General features: G+C 36.9%; 1 protein-coding gene across 1 annotated transcript in view; it reads right to left on the bottom strand.

Annotated features, from left to right (window-relative positions):
- The window catches only part of FGF2 (fibroblast growth factor 2), a 112,488-nt gene that overhangs the window by 596 nt on the left and 98,353 nt on the right, over nucleotides 1-13,539 (bottom strand). The window lies entirely within an intron of this gene.

Raw genomic sequence — 13,539 nt, 5'->3', positions numbered from 1 at the left:
ATAAGAGGCACACTACATTTAGGGAGACCCAAAGCTACAGCTTCCAGTTAGCTATCTATGGTTTACCCATAATCCTCCCAGTCCAGAAGCAGGTTACCAATCAGGGGTCATGTGTTTACTTTTATCTGGGTTCCAGTGAAACAAATGTTAGAAGGGTAACCAAGGGATAATCTTCCGATTAAGGAGAAGGGCTTTGTTAATAATTTACTCACAGAAACAGAATTAATTCCTTAAATTATAACCATTTTTTCTAGTGACCAACATTTCTAATGCATAAAAAGACAGTTTATAGTAAGTAGCTAATGTACATAATGCCAAAAAACTGTATGGTGATTATATATGATGAGCATTCTCAAAGTGCTAAGAGATAACAAGGAATAAATAATGTAGACCGTATTGATTTATGGCAGTCTCCTTCTGGGAGAGGAAACTACTCTGCCTGTTTATTTCAAATCAACTATTTACTGGGGGTAGCCAACTTTGCAAATAGTTAGACCCAGAATCTATTCCAAGTACTGGAGACTAAAGGGCTGCCACATTATTTCAGGTAATTGTTCAAATACAACTTCACAGGATAGCACTGATGATACTTAATGACCTTTGGGGGTAAAAAAAAAAGATTCCCTTTAATGATAGAAAGGAAAAATCACTTTTTTATATTACAATTATGTGATATGTAATAGATAGAATGGTAGGTAAGGTCTTATAGAAAAACCATATAAATATATACATATTTATATCTCCACATAAAAATACAACATAAATATATGGCATAAATCCATGGTTTTGTATTAATGAATATACCAGATTCCAACTTATTTCTATATAATCAAATCTAGAAAATTTCCGGTCTGTGAAAACCCACATTCAAAAGACTTGAATCTTTTATCAGATTCCTTGGTTACAAGATAAACTAAACAATAGCACAAACTGAGAAACACATAAACCAATAAGCAAAAAGATGAAAAGAACTGACATAATAACCAAACTGAAAAGTAAAGGTCAGAAAGACCTACAGTGGATTAGCATGTGGCTCGGTCATTTAAATTAAAGGTGTGGTATTAGATCCTGAAACTGCTAATAAGAATTTGAGTGGTATTTACTTGACAATGTGTTGAGCACTGTTGACTGAACTTCTTACAACTGAAATACAAACTTATCTAATATGCCCATTTTTTGCAACAAATTACTAATAAAGCAATTTCAGTCTTTCTGGTCAAATAAATCACAGGTAACCTTACAGAGAAGCATACATTACACAAGAACCCAGCTCTATGAAACACAGGAGTGTTCATAAAGATTCAAATGTGGTAATAGTGAAACATTTATACCTAAGTAATGTGGATATTCCACAGCCAATACTTCCATTGTACCTTAGGTGAAAATTACTACTATTTTTGTGTTAACTGAAGTTAACCTGTATTATTTTATTTTACTGTTTTTCAGTGCCACTGATAAAAATCTTCCTCTTTCCCTATTTCAGGTTTAAGATCAGGAGTATAAGTGAAAGGAAGTAAAGAGTGAGCGGAAAAGTCACAGTAGTCATAGAGATAACATGAAAGGTTTCACTGAGCTTCATAGACTAATTCCCGAGAAGCAGACCTAACCATCATAATTCAGGACACTGACATACTCATTTTTTCGGTGTTCTGTCAGCTGTTAGAGTGCCCCACCTTGCTGGCTGGCATGCCCCACAATTCCTGGCCTACTCAGATCTGCACCATGCCAATAATACTTACCTTCTCAGGCAGTTCTTAATATTTCAGAGGAAAAAAAAACAGTACCACAGCTTAAATTGATTAACAAATCATGGAACCCATACATATATGGGGTTTTACAGAGATTACTTCTTTTACACAAACAGGGTGGGAAGACATCTGTGCTGAAGGTTTAGACACGTAAAATTACTGAAGAACTGTTAGTCACTTGAAAACAAACTGCTTTTTTTTTTTTAATGGAAAGTGGGGTCAAAAAATGCAGTTCTCAAGAAAAGCAGGCATTGAACAGCCCAGGGTAAGTACAATTTTAAATTCTCCCCATTCTAAGTTCCCAAATTCTCTTCAGTGACTATGATCTCACTATTCCTGTTAAAAATTGATCAATTTTTATTAATCTTTATAAACCTTTATGTGCCGATTAGCCTTATAAATATATTTATATGTTTACAAACCTTTTTCCTATTTTCAGTGTTTAAGAATGCACCATTTCAAACTTAAAAGGAGGTCTTCAGAGGAACCACCTCACAAGGGAAATGGACAAGGCTTAAAATAATTTATAACTTGCTTTCAATGCCTTATTTTACATAGGTCCGTGAGCTGGGAAATCCCTTAACTCATGGTTATTGATTACTTTCATGCACATTCTATTTAAATATCATAGCAATACCATGACATAATTATCATGTATTAACAAATGAGGAATCTAAAACTCAGTGCTCTTAGTAACTTTTTTTCAGATTATGGACACCTTTTGCCCATGTATATATGACAGCTTTTCATCAAATTAAATTTTTCTTTACTTTTAAATATAAGACAATTCTAGGATACAGAAAGAACACACTTCAAATAATGCATTTATTCATTTAACACTTTTTTATTGCAGGCACTGGGTTACATCAGTGAACAAAACTAAACAAGGATCCTTGCATTTGCGCCACTCAGATTTGTAATGAGTAAATTATATGCTAAAAAATGATAAATCCTATGCAAAAAAAGTATACGTTTAGAGGGATTGGGAGTGTTAGGGGGTAGGGATTAGGTTGCAGTGTTAAATAGCATGGTCACAGTGTGCTCCATTAAGAAATGGACATAGGAGTAAATATGTGAAGGAGGCAAAAGAGTTAACTATGGAGAAGTCTAAGCATTCCAAGCAGAGAGGGAGGAACCAGTGCAAAAGACCTATAGCAGTATCCTGCCTGGAGTGTGGGAGGAGCAGCAAGAAGGCCAGTGTGGCTGAAGTGTCTGAAGGGGAGAGGAGTAGGAAATGAGATCAGAGTGCTAACAGAATAGGAGGTTTGTAGGCTATTGTAAATATTTGGCTCCTACTCTGAGAAAAAGGAAAGCTGTATCATGCTTTTGAGCAGAAGAGGCATGATCAGACCTCTTTTGCCAAGATTACTGTGGCTACCAAGACTACACTAGGCCAAAGGCAGATAGATGCAGAGAAACTTTAGAGGCTTGCTCAGTATCCAAGGCACAAGGAGTCAAGCTCAGACTACACTAGTGGCAGTAGAGATGGCAAGATACTGTATCTGGATATATTTTGAAGGCATAGTCAACAGTTTCCCGACAGATTGATGTGCAGTGTATGAGAAACACAGGAATCAAGAATAACCCTGAGTTTGCATCCTAGACTGATGGTCTTACTATCAACTGATACGGGGAAAGCTGAGTGAGAACAGGCTTTATAGGGTAAGATTAGGAATTTGGTTTTGACACGTGGAGTGTGAGATGAGTATTTGTTATCCTCAATATTGTACTCAATAAATTAGTATTTACTGAGTACAAACTATGGAATAGATACATCATTTAATCTTCTTTCCCTCTTGGTAATGTGAATAACCACAGAATTGGAAGTTTAAAAGTACTAACTTATTTGGAATGCTATAAAGTGTGTTAAGTTAAAGTAATTCCAATGAGCCATTACTCTCAATTCTAAAAGGCAGGGAATCTAAAAAAGAATTGTATACTTAAGAGAGAAAAATAAATCTGTCATGTGTTAGTGCTGGGACTCACCTCAGAAGTTCCCTGGGGAAGCGGGAAAAAGATGGCAGCGTGAGAAGTGAGGCAGAAAACTCCCAAAACCACATATAACACGAAAATACAGCATACACAACTAATCCTGAAAAAGTGACCAGAAAGGAGACAGCAACAGACAGCTTACATCTCGGGAAAAGAAGATCTCACAGAAAAGGGTGAAGTAGCAAAGCCGGAATCTGGCAGAACCCAAGCCTTCCTCCAACCCCAGGTCACAAGCAGGAAGAAGAGAAATGGAGTGGGGAGGGAGTAGAAACCCTAAATGCCCATCTCTGGAGATCTACTCCAGTAGCATGAAGCCACATTACATGGTGCTCTGGAGATTAGAGGGGTTGGAAAACAAAGATAGGCAGAATATTCAGACTGCGATTCCAGCCGCTTGTGGAGAACAGGTACCCACAACTGGCTGCTCCAGGACAAAAGAATGGCAGGGGCTTTGAAAGACTTCCCAACAGCAAGAGGGCTGCTACAAGGGCAAGGATTACACAGAGCTTGCTGCTCAGGAGAAAGGACAGGTGGACAAAATTGTCCTGGCACACACAGCCCAGCAGGTTGGAAACTTTCAGGAACTTCAGAAGCTCCATCGTCCTAGCTGGCAACGCAACCCCAAGGCCCCTCACTGTAATACACAGCCTGCTGCTCCTTCCTCCCAGCCAGCAACTAGCTTGCAAACCTGTTGCCCCTGCCATTGTGCCAGGCCAGCCAGAGAGCAGCCCCACCTATGGAAGCTACAGGGGCATAATGCAGAGGCTGCTCCCTGTGTGCTCAGCCCACTAGCCCTGGCAGTGGAGGCAGGCACTGCAGCCAGAAAGCAGGAAAGTGCTCTTTCCTCCCAGCAAGCACCAGCGACCCCACCATCACCCCAGGAGCTAGGCAGCTCCAGAGAGTAGAGCTCCTGGGCCCTAGAGGGCACCATCTACACAAAGTTATTATTTCATATTATTCAGTAGGAATATGAAATGGCAAAAGAAACTTCTTCAATCCAAAATATCTCAAACACCAGAAAGAGGGCTCAGTGAAACTGAAAGCACCAATCTTCTTGATAAAAATTTCAAAATAAAAATCATAAGCATGCTCACAGAGCTAAGAAAAATAGTTAAGATCTCAGGGACGACTTGAAGAAAGATAGAAACTTTGAAAAATACAGTACTTGAAATGAAACATAAAATGGAGGGATTGAAAAGCAGATTAGGAGAGGTAGAGGAGAGAGTAAATTGAATAGAAATTAGAAAACAGGAATTCAAAGAAGCTGAGGCACAGAGAAAAAAGGATCTCCAGGAATGAAAGAGTAATAAGAAAACTCTGCGGCCAATCCAAGTGGAAAAATTTTCACATTATAGATTTCCCAGAAGAAGAAGAGAGCAAAAAAGAGAGAGAAAGTGTCTTTAAGGAAATAATTGCTGAAAACTTCCCCAATGAGGGGAAGGAAATAGTCTCTCAGGCCATGGAAGTACACAGATCTCCCAACACAAGGGACCCAAGAAGGACAACACCAAGACATATAATCATTAAAATGGCAAAGATCAAGGACAAGGATAGAGTCTTAAAAGCAGCCAGAGAGAGAAAAAAAGATTACATACAAAGGAAAATCATCAGGCTATCATCAGACTTTTCAACAGAAACCATACAGGTCAGAAGGGAGTGGCGTGATATATTTAATGCAAAGAAACAGAAGGGACTCAAACCAAGACACTCTACCTGGCAAGATTATCATTTAAATTTGAAGGAGGAATTAAACAATTTCCAGATAAGCAAAAGTTGAGGAAATTTACCTCCCACAAACCATCTATACAGTGCATTTTAAAGGGACTGCTCTAGATGGAAATGCTCTTAAGGCTAAATAGCTGTCACCAGAGAGAATAAAATCACAGTAAAGGAAGTAGACCAATTAATTACTAAGCAAATGCAAAATTAAATCAGCAACCCAAAGAGTCAGTCAAGGGATACACAATACAGAATATGACACCTAACATATAAAGAGTGGAGGAGGAAGAAAAAGGGAGGAAAAAAACAAGAAGGACCTTTAGATTGTGTCTCTAATAGCATAATAAGTGAATTAAGTTAGACTGTTAGATGGTAAAGAAGCTACCCTTGAACCTTTGGTAACCATGAATCTAAAGCCTGAAGTGGTAATAACTACATATCTATTGATAACCACCCTAAATGTAAATGGACTGAATGCATCAATCAAAAGACATAGAGTTACAAAATGGATAAAAAAGCAAAACCCATCTATATCATGCCTAAGAGACCCACTTCAAACCCAAAGACATACACAGACTAAAAGTGAAGGTATGGAAAAAGATATTTCATGAAAATAATAGGGAGAGAAAAGCAGGAGTTGGACTACTTGTATCAGATAAAATAGACTTCAAAGAAAGAAAGTCACAAGAGACAAAGAAAGACATTACATAATGGTAAAAAGGTCAGTCCAACAAGAGGATATAATCATTATAAATATCTGTGCACCCAACACAGAAGCACCTACATATGTGAAACAAATGTTAACAGAATCGAATGGGGAAATAGAATGCAATGCATTCATTTTAGGAGACTTCAACACACCACTCACTCCAAAGGACAGATCAAACAGACAGAAAATAAGTAAGAAGACAGAGGCACTGAACAATGCATTAGAACAGATGGACCTAACAGACATCTACAGAACACTTCACCCAAAAGCAGCAGGACACACATTCTTCTCAACTGCACATGGAACATCTTCAAGAATAGATCACATACTAGCCCAAAAAAAGAATATCAATAAATACAGAAGGATTGAAATTGTACCAACCAAGTCTCAGACCACAAAAGTATGAAACTAGAAACAAATTGTGCAATGAAAACAAGCCCACTACACATGGAGGCTTAACAACATGCTCCTAAATAATCAATGGATCAATAACCAAATAAAAACAGATCAAGCAATATGTGGAGACAAACTAAAACAGCAGCTCAACACCCCAACTTCTATGGGACACAGCAAAGGCAGCTCTAAGAGGAAAGTATATAGCAATACAGTCTTATCTCAAGAAAGAAGAACAATCCCTAAAGAACAATCCCAAATGAACATAAACTCACAATTAATGAAACTAGGAAAAGAAGAACAAATGAGGCCCAAAGTCAGTAGAAGGAGGGACATATTAAGATCAGAGAAGAAATAAGTAAAAATTAAGAAGAATAAAACAACAGAAAGAATTAATGAAACCAGGAACTGGTTCTTTGAGAAGATAAACAAAATAGGTAGAACCCCTAGCCAGACTTATCATGAAAAAAGTCTACTCACATAAGCAGAATCAGAAATGAGAAAGTCAAAATCACTACAGACACCACAGAAATACAAAGAATTCTTAGAGAGTACTATGAAAAATTATATGCTAACAAAATGGACAACCTAGAAGTAATGGACAACTTTCTAGACAAAGACAACTTCCCAAGACTGACCCAGGAAGAAACAGAAAATCTGAACACAAAAATTACCAGCAATAATATTGAATTGATAATCAAAAAACTACCTAAGAACAAAGTTCCCATACCAGATGGCTTCATCACTGAGTTTTATCAAACATTTAAAGAAGACCTAACACCTATTGCTCCTTAAAGTTTTCCTATTGAAGAAGACCTAACACCTATTGCTCCTTAAAGAACAGGAGAAAATACTTCCAAACTCTTATCTATGAAGCCAGCATCACTCTAATACCAAAACCAGGCAAAGACACCACAAAAAAAGAAAATTACAGACTGATATCTGTAATGAACATAGATGCAAAAACCCTCAACAAAATATTAGCAAACTGAATTAAAAAATACATCAAAATATCATACATCACGATCAACTGAGATTTATTCCAGGGATGCAAGGATGGTACAATATTTGAAAACCCATCAACATCATAAACCACAACAACAAAAAGAAGGACAAATATCATATTATCATCTCAGTAGATGCTGAAAAAGCATTTGACAAAATTCCACATCCATTCATGATAAAAACTCTCAACAAAATGGGTATAGAGGGCAAGTACCTCAAAATAATAAAGGCCATATATGACAAACCGACAGCCAACATCATAACAGCGAAAAGCTAAAAAATTTTCCTCTAAGATCAGGAACAAGATAAGGATGTCACTATCCCCACTTTTATTCAACATAGTACTGGAGGTCCTAGCCATGGCAATCAGACAACACAAAGAAATAAAAGGCATCCAGACTGGTAAAAAATAAGTTAAATTGTCATTGTTTGCAGATGATGTGATGTTATACATAAAAACACTAAAGAATTCACTCCAAAACTACTAGAACTAGTAACTGAATTAAGCAAACTTGGAGAATAATCAACACAAAGGCGTCTGTTGCATTCCTATATACTAACGATGACCTAGCAGAAAGAGAAATCAGGAAAACAATTCCATTTACAATTGTATCTAAAAGAATAAATACCTAGAAATAAACCTAGCCAAGGAGGTGAAAGACCTATACCCTGTAAACTACAAGATACTCATGAGAGAAATTAAAGAAGACACCAATAAATGGAAATACATCCTGTGCTCATGGATACAAAGAATTAATACTGTCAAAATGGCTGTCCTGCCCAAAGCAATCTAGATTCAATGCAATCCCTACCAAAATACCAACAACATTCTTCAAAGAACTAAAACAAATAATTCTAAAATTTAGATGGAACCACAAAAGACCCTGAATAGCCAAAGCAATCCTGAAAAGGAAGAATAAAGCAGGAGGGGATTACGCTCCCCAACTTCAAGCTCTACTATAAAGCCACAGTAATCAAGACAATTTGGTACTGACAATTTGGAATAGATCTATATATAGATCAATAGAATAGAATAGTCCAGATGTAAATCCACACATAATATGCCCAATTAATATATGATAAAGGAACCATGGATATACAATGGGGAAATGACAGCCTCTTCAACAACTGGTGTTGGCAAAACTGGACAGCTACATGTAAGAGAATGAAACTGGATTATTGTTCAACCTCACATACAAAGTAAACTCAAAATGGATCAAAGACCTTAATGTAAGTCATGAAACCACAAAACTCTTAGAAGAAAACATAGGCAAACATCTCTTGAACATAAACATGAGCAACTTTTTCCTGAACATGTCTCTTCTGGCAAAGGAAACAGAAGCAAAAATGCAAATGGGACTACATCAAATTTAAAAGCTTCTGTACAGCAAAGGGCAACATCAGTAAAAGCCATCCTACAGTATGAGAGAATATATTCATAAGCGATATGTCCAATAATGGGTTAACATCCAAAATATATAAAGAACTCACATGCCTCAACACCCAAAAAGCAAATAACCTAAATAAAAAATGGGCAGAGGATCTGAACAGACACTTCTCCAAAGAAGAAATTCAGATGCCCAACAGGCACATGAAAACTCGCTTCACCAATTGCTGATCATCAGGGAAATGCAAATTAAAACCACAATGAGATATCACCTCACACCAGTTAGGATGGCCAACATCCAAAAGACAAGGAACAACATGCTGGTGAGTATGTGGAGAAAAGGGAACGCCCCTACACTGTTGGTGGGAGTGTAAATTAGTTCAAACATTGCAGAAAACAATATGCAGGTTCCTCAAAAAACTAAAAATATAAATACCATTTGACCCAGAATTTCCACTCCTAGGAATTTATCCTAAGAAAACAAGATCACAGATTCAAAAAAGACGTATGCACCCCTATGTTTATCACAGCACTATTTACAATAGCCAAGACATGGAGGCAACCTAAGTGTCCATCAGGACAAGACATGAGTGGATATACACAATGCAATATTCTTCAGCCATAAAAAAACAAACCCTGCCATTTGTAACAATATGGATGGAGCTAGAGGGTATTATGCTCAGTGAAATAAGCCAGGTGGAGAAAGACAAGTACCAAATGCTTTCACTCATTTGTTGAGTATAACAACAAAGCAAAACTGAAGGAACAAAACAGCAGCAGACTCACAGACTCTAAAAAGGGACTCGTTTTTACCAAAGGGAAAAGGGGTGGGGAGGGCAGATGGGGAGGGAGGGAGAAGGGGATTAAGGGGTATTATGATCAGCACACATAATGTAGGGGGAGCATGGGGAGGCAGTATGGCACAGAGAAGACAAGCAGTCACTATAGCATCTTACTATGTTGATGGATAGTGACTACAGTGGGGTATGTGGGGGGACTTGATAATATCGGTGAATGTAGTAACCACACAATGTTGCTCATGTGAAACCTTCTTAAGACTGTATGTCAATGATAGCTTAATTTAAAAAAAAAAGTTCCTTGAAGGCTATCCACATGAACCAGCTTAGCTCAGGATCCTATATAAGGGGCCCAATAACTATTTGTTGATGGTGATAACAATGATGCTAATGATTTTAAAGATGGTCCTGGGAGTTTGACTTCTTGTAGGGGTATCTGAATAGGAAGAAACAAAGAGTTTGAAAAGTATAATCAACCTTTATTAATAGTTTGACTTGTTTTTTGGTCTAGATATTTATTTTGAAATTTCAAAAATGTGCGAAATGCGCTCACTGGTCCGAACTTATAGTAAGTGGACACTGAGTCAAAGAGAACCGTGGAGCGAGGCTTTAATGGCTGTCTTGCACAATCGGGTGTGTGGTGAGCACCACACTCAGAGCAATTACAACAAGCAGTTTACTCCTTAGTGTATGCATCTCTCTCCTGGGTCCTCACTGGCTGGGTGCCACAGGGCTCACATTCTTCCCCAGACGTCGCCTAAGTCAGTTATAACCATATTAGGCTTTCTTTACATTTGTCTTAATTTTATTGGCTAGTTCAAAACTTTTTTTGCATTTTTCTGAAGTGACACACAGCCCACTCTTTCTCAGTCTCCCTCCCCCTCCAGCCAGAGTGACTCCCTGGTATATGTTCTGACATGTAGGCTTCTTGTTAATACCTTTTTGTTTAAACTTTAATTCCTCTGGGAATAAATCATATTTAGTTTATGCCACTTCTATCAAAAAACAAAGTAAAGTGATTTGAGATAATTATACATATTGAAAAACTTGTCCTAGGAGATGAAAGGAACTAAGCTGGTTCATTTGGAATGGGAGGTTACAGATAAGCCAGAGGGGAAAGCTAAAATAATTCATGTGCTAGTGATGGGTTAGGGTAGGTTACATCAATGTGTACTCATGTTTAGCTTAATATAGACACATAGTTAAATATAGAAATATTTATATATATGTGTATATATACCCAGGTTAGTACACAACTATATTCCTTGCTCTGTCGGGTGAGAGACCCTAGAAGCAAATACACCTCTATAGTAGCAAACACCCCAGGCATTCCAGATTTTTGCTTCTAATAGTATTTTCCAATTAAAGGAATCAAAGCTTCTTAGAGAAATGGCCTATTCTAGGCTGGGGTAGGTAATATAAAGATAAGCCTACAACATCCTGTTGACCACGAAGTAAGGGAAGTGCTCAAAAACACCCCACATTAACGGGGGCATGTCAAAGAGGACAGGAGTCAACTGAAAAAGCTCCCAATGGCCAAAGCTGAAACATTGAGAATAACAGAGTAAGTAACATGAATTTTAGATCATAACCTAAAGTATAAAAACCTAAAAATATAAAAATCCATAATGTAAACTGATAAAAATGATTGAATAAATAAATAAATGAAGAACAGGAAAATTTCTCATAAAAAAAAAAGACTACAAATAATTTAAGCAGATCAAGAAGATGGAGCCATAACCCCCATCCCTCAAATATGGACTGTGTACAGTGACTTCCTCCCAAAGAAAACAGTATGGAAGGTGGGGAATAGAGTATCTTTACACTGGAGAGAAACACGACCTCAGCTAAGTGATCAAGGTTAACAACATTAGTGGTAAAGGCCTGTGGACAGCATGTTCCCTTACGTGACATGATCATAACCCTATCTAACCATGAGAAAAACATCAGGCAAACCCAAACTGAAGAACTTTCTAAAAAATACCTGACCAGTATTTCTCAAGCTGTCAAAAAAAAATTTTTAAAGGAAAGTCTAAGGAATAGTCCCAGGCTAGAGGAGACTGAGGAGACATGAGGACTAAATGTGGTGTCCTGAACAGGGTCCTGGAACAGAAGAAGGGCACAGGGGAAAGACTGAGGGACTATGAGTAAAGTAGAGACTTCAGCTAATAATGATGTGTCAGTATAGGTTCATGAGTTGTGACAAGAGCACCATACTAATGTAAGATGTTCAGAACAGGGAAATTGAGTGTGGCATCTATAGAAACTCTCTGCAGTATCTTCACAACTTTTGTTTAAACCTAAAACTAGTTTAAGATCAAAATTTATTTTTAAAAAGGCCTGATCCTAGGGCTTCAAGGACCACCACAAAAAGAATTTTTCAAGTAACTGAATTTAGTAACTCTAGTTTTACTATGAAGAGTAAGAGAATCTTACTCATTTTTGTGCTTTACCAATCCAACTACAGACCATTTATCTACATGTATATACAGATATATATGTATATCCATGTGATTTCACCATTACATTTCACCATTTTCACCATTATAAATGGCCACATGGGTGGGAATTTTCTTCTATTGTGTCCATTGCTGTATCTGTCCCTGGCACATAGTAAATGATCAATAAATACTTAATTAAATTAATGAATAAACAAATCTGTTTTAGATACCTTACAGTAAAAATATGATTCAATAATATTGTAAAATCTAAATAAGATGTAGAGAACTAAGACCAAGGAAATTCCTGACAAGAACTGACATATACAATATGGTCTAACTTTATGGACTAGTTAATCCTGAAGAAACTAAATCAGATGGTCCTTTCCAACAATTTACTATCCCAACAACATCTGTGAGGACCTCTGGTGGGACAGGAAACCTGGGTTTTAAGTCTTGACTTATCTCTAAAAAATTTCTGTCTTTGAGCAAGTTACTTAACGTCTCTGTGCCTTAACTTTCCTCATCTGTAAAATAAAATTGGATTAGATGATCTTTAAAATCCCACCCAGTCTTTAACAATTTTTAAGCCTTTAAAGTCTTTAAAATAATCTTTAGGCCTTGGCATAGAAGAAAAGAAAAGAAGTAAGACTAGAGTGCGTTCTCCAGCCCGCCCACATCTCTTCTCCTTACTCTTCGGCCTTGCAGTTCTTGTCCACAGCTAAATGCTAGATTTGAACCTTATGGCCATTTCCCCATGACCTGATTTTTGGATTGTTTATTCTTTTACAGTACTTTGATTTTGCAGTTTGGCTTATGAGGGAGTTTGCTCAACATGAATCCAAAAATCTTTTGCTTACACCACTTCTGAGAATTAAAAACAGACATGATGTAAGTATCAATGTTGACTATTTCAGAACAAAATAAAACAAATTGTGAAAAGTTGAAGTAATTTTGTGTAAGATTTTATAACACAGGTTTCTAAAAAGCATTAATTTCTTAATATTAGGCAGTGAACTTTGCATTTAATCTAGTATTTTACCTCTTAAAAATGACATATATTCCTTTTTAATGTGTTTTTTTTTTTACAAATTTGATCAGTATATATTGTCAGTATGGATAAACTAAGCCCTCAAAAATCTACTTCCCATACTTTATTTACTATGTGTAGGTTTCATTTCATTGTTAAGGCCCCTCAACTAAGTTATTCTACAGGTAAAGTATTTTACTTTTGCAGTAATTACATTTATATCCTCTGAGAATACAAATAATTTTTTCATATCTCACTATTATTGATCAACACAAGTTATACACATTCTAAACTTACTGAGAAATTTGTTACTGTGATCTA

This window comes from Manis pentadactyla, chromosome 5 (genome assembly GCF_030020395.1).
Source record: "Manis pentadactyla isolate mManPen7 chromosome 5, mManPen7.hap1, whole genome shotgun sequence".
In the NCBI taxonomy this organism is placed as follows: Eukaryota; Metazoa; Chordata; class Mammalia; order Pholidota; family Manidae; genus Manis; species Manis pentadactyla.
Note: the sequence above shows the minus strand (reverse complement) of the source record. Positions and strands in the feature narration are given on the sequence as shown.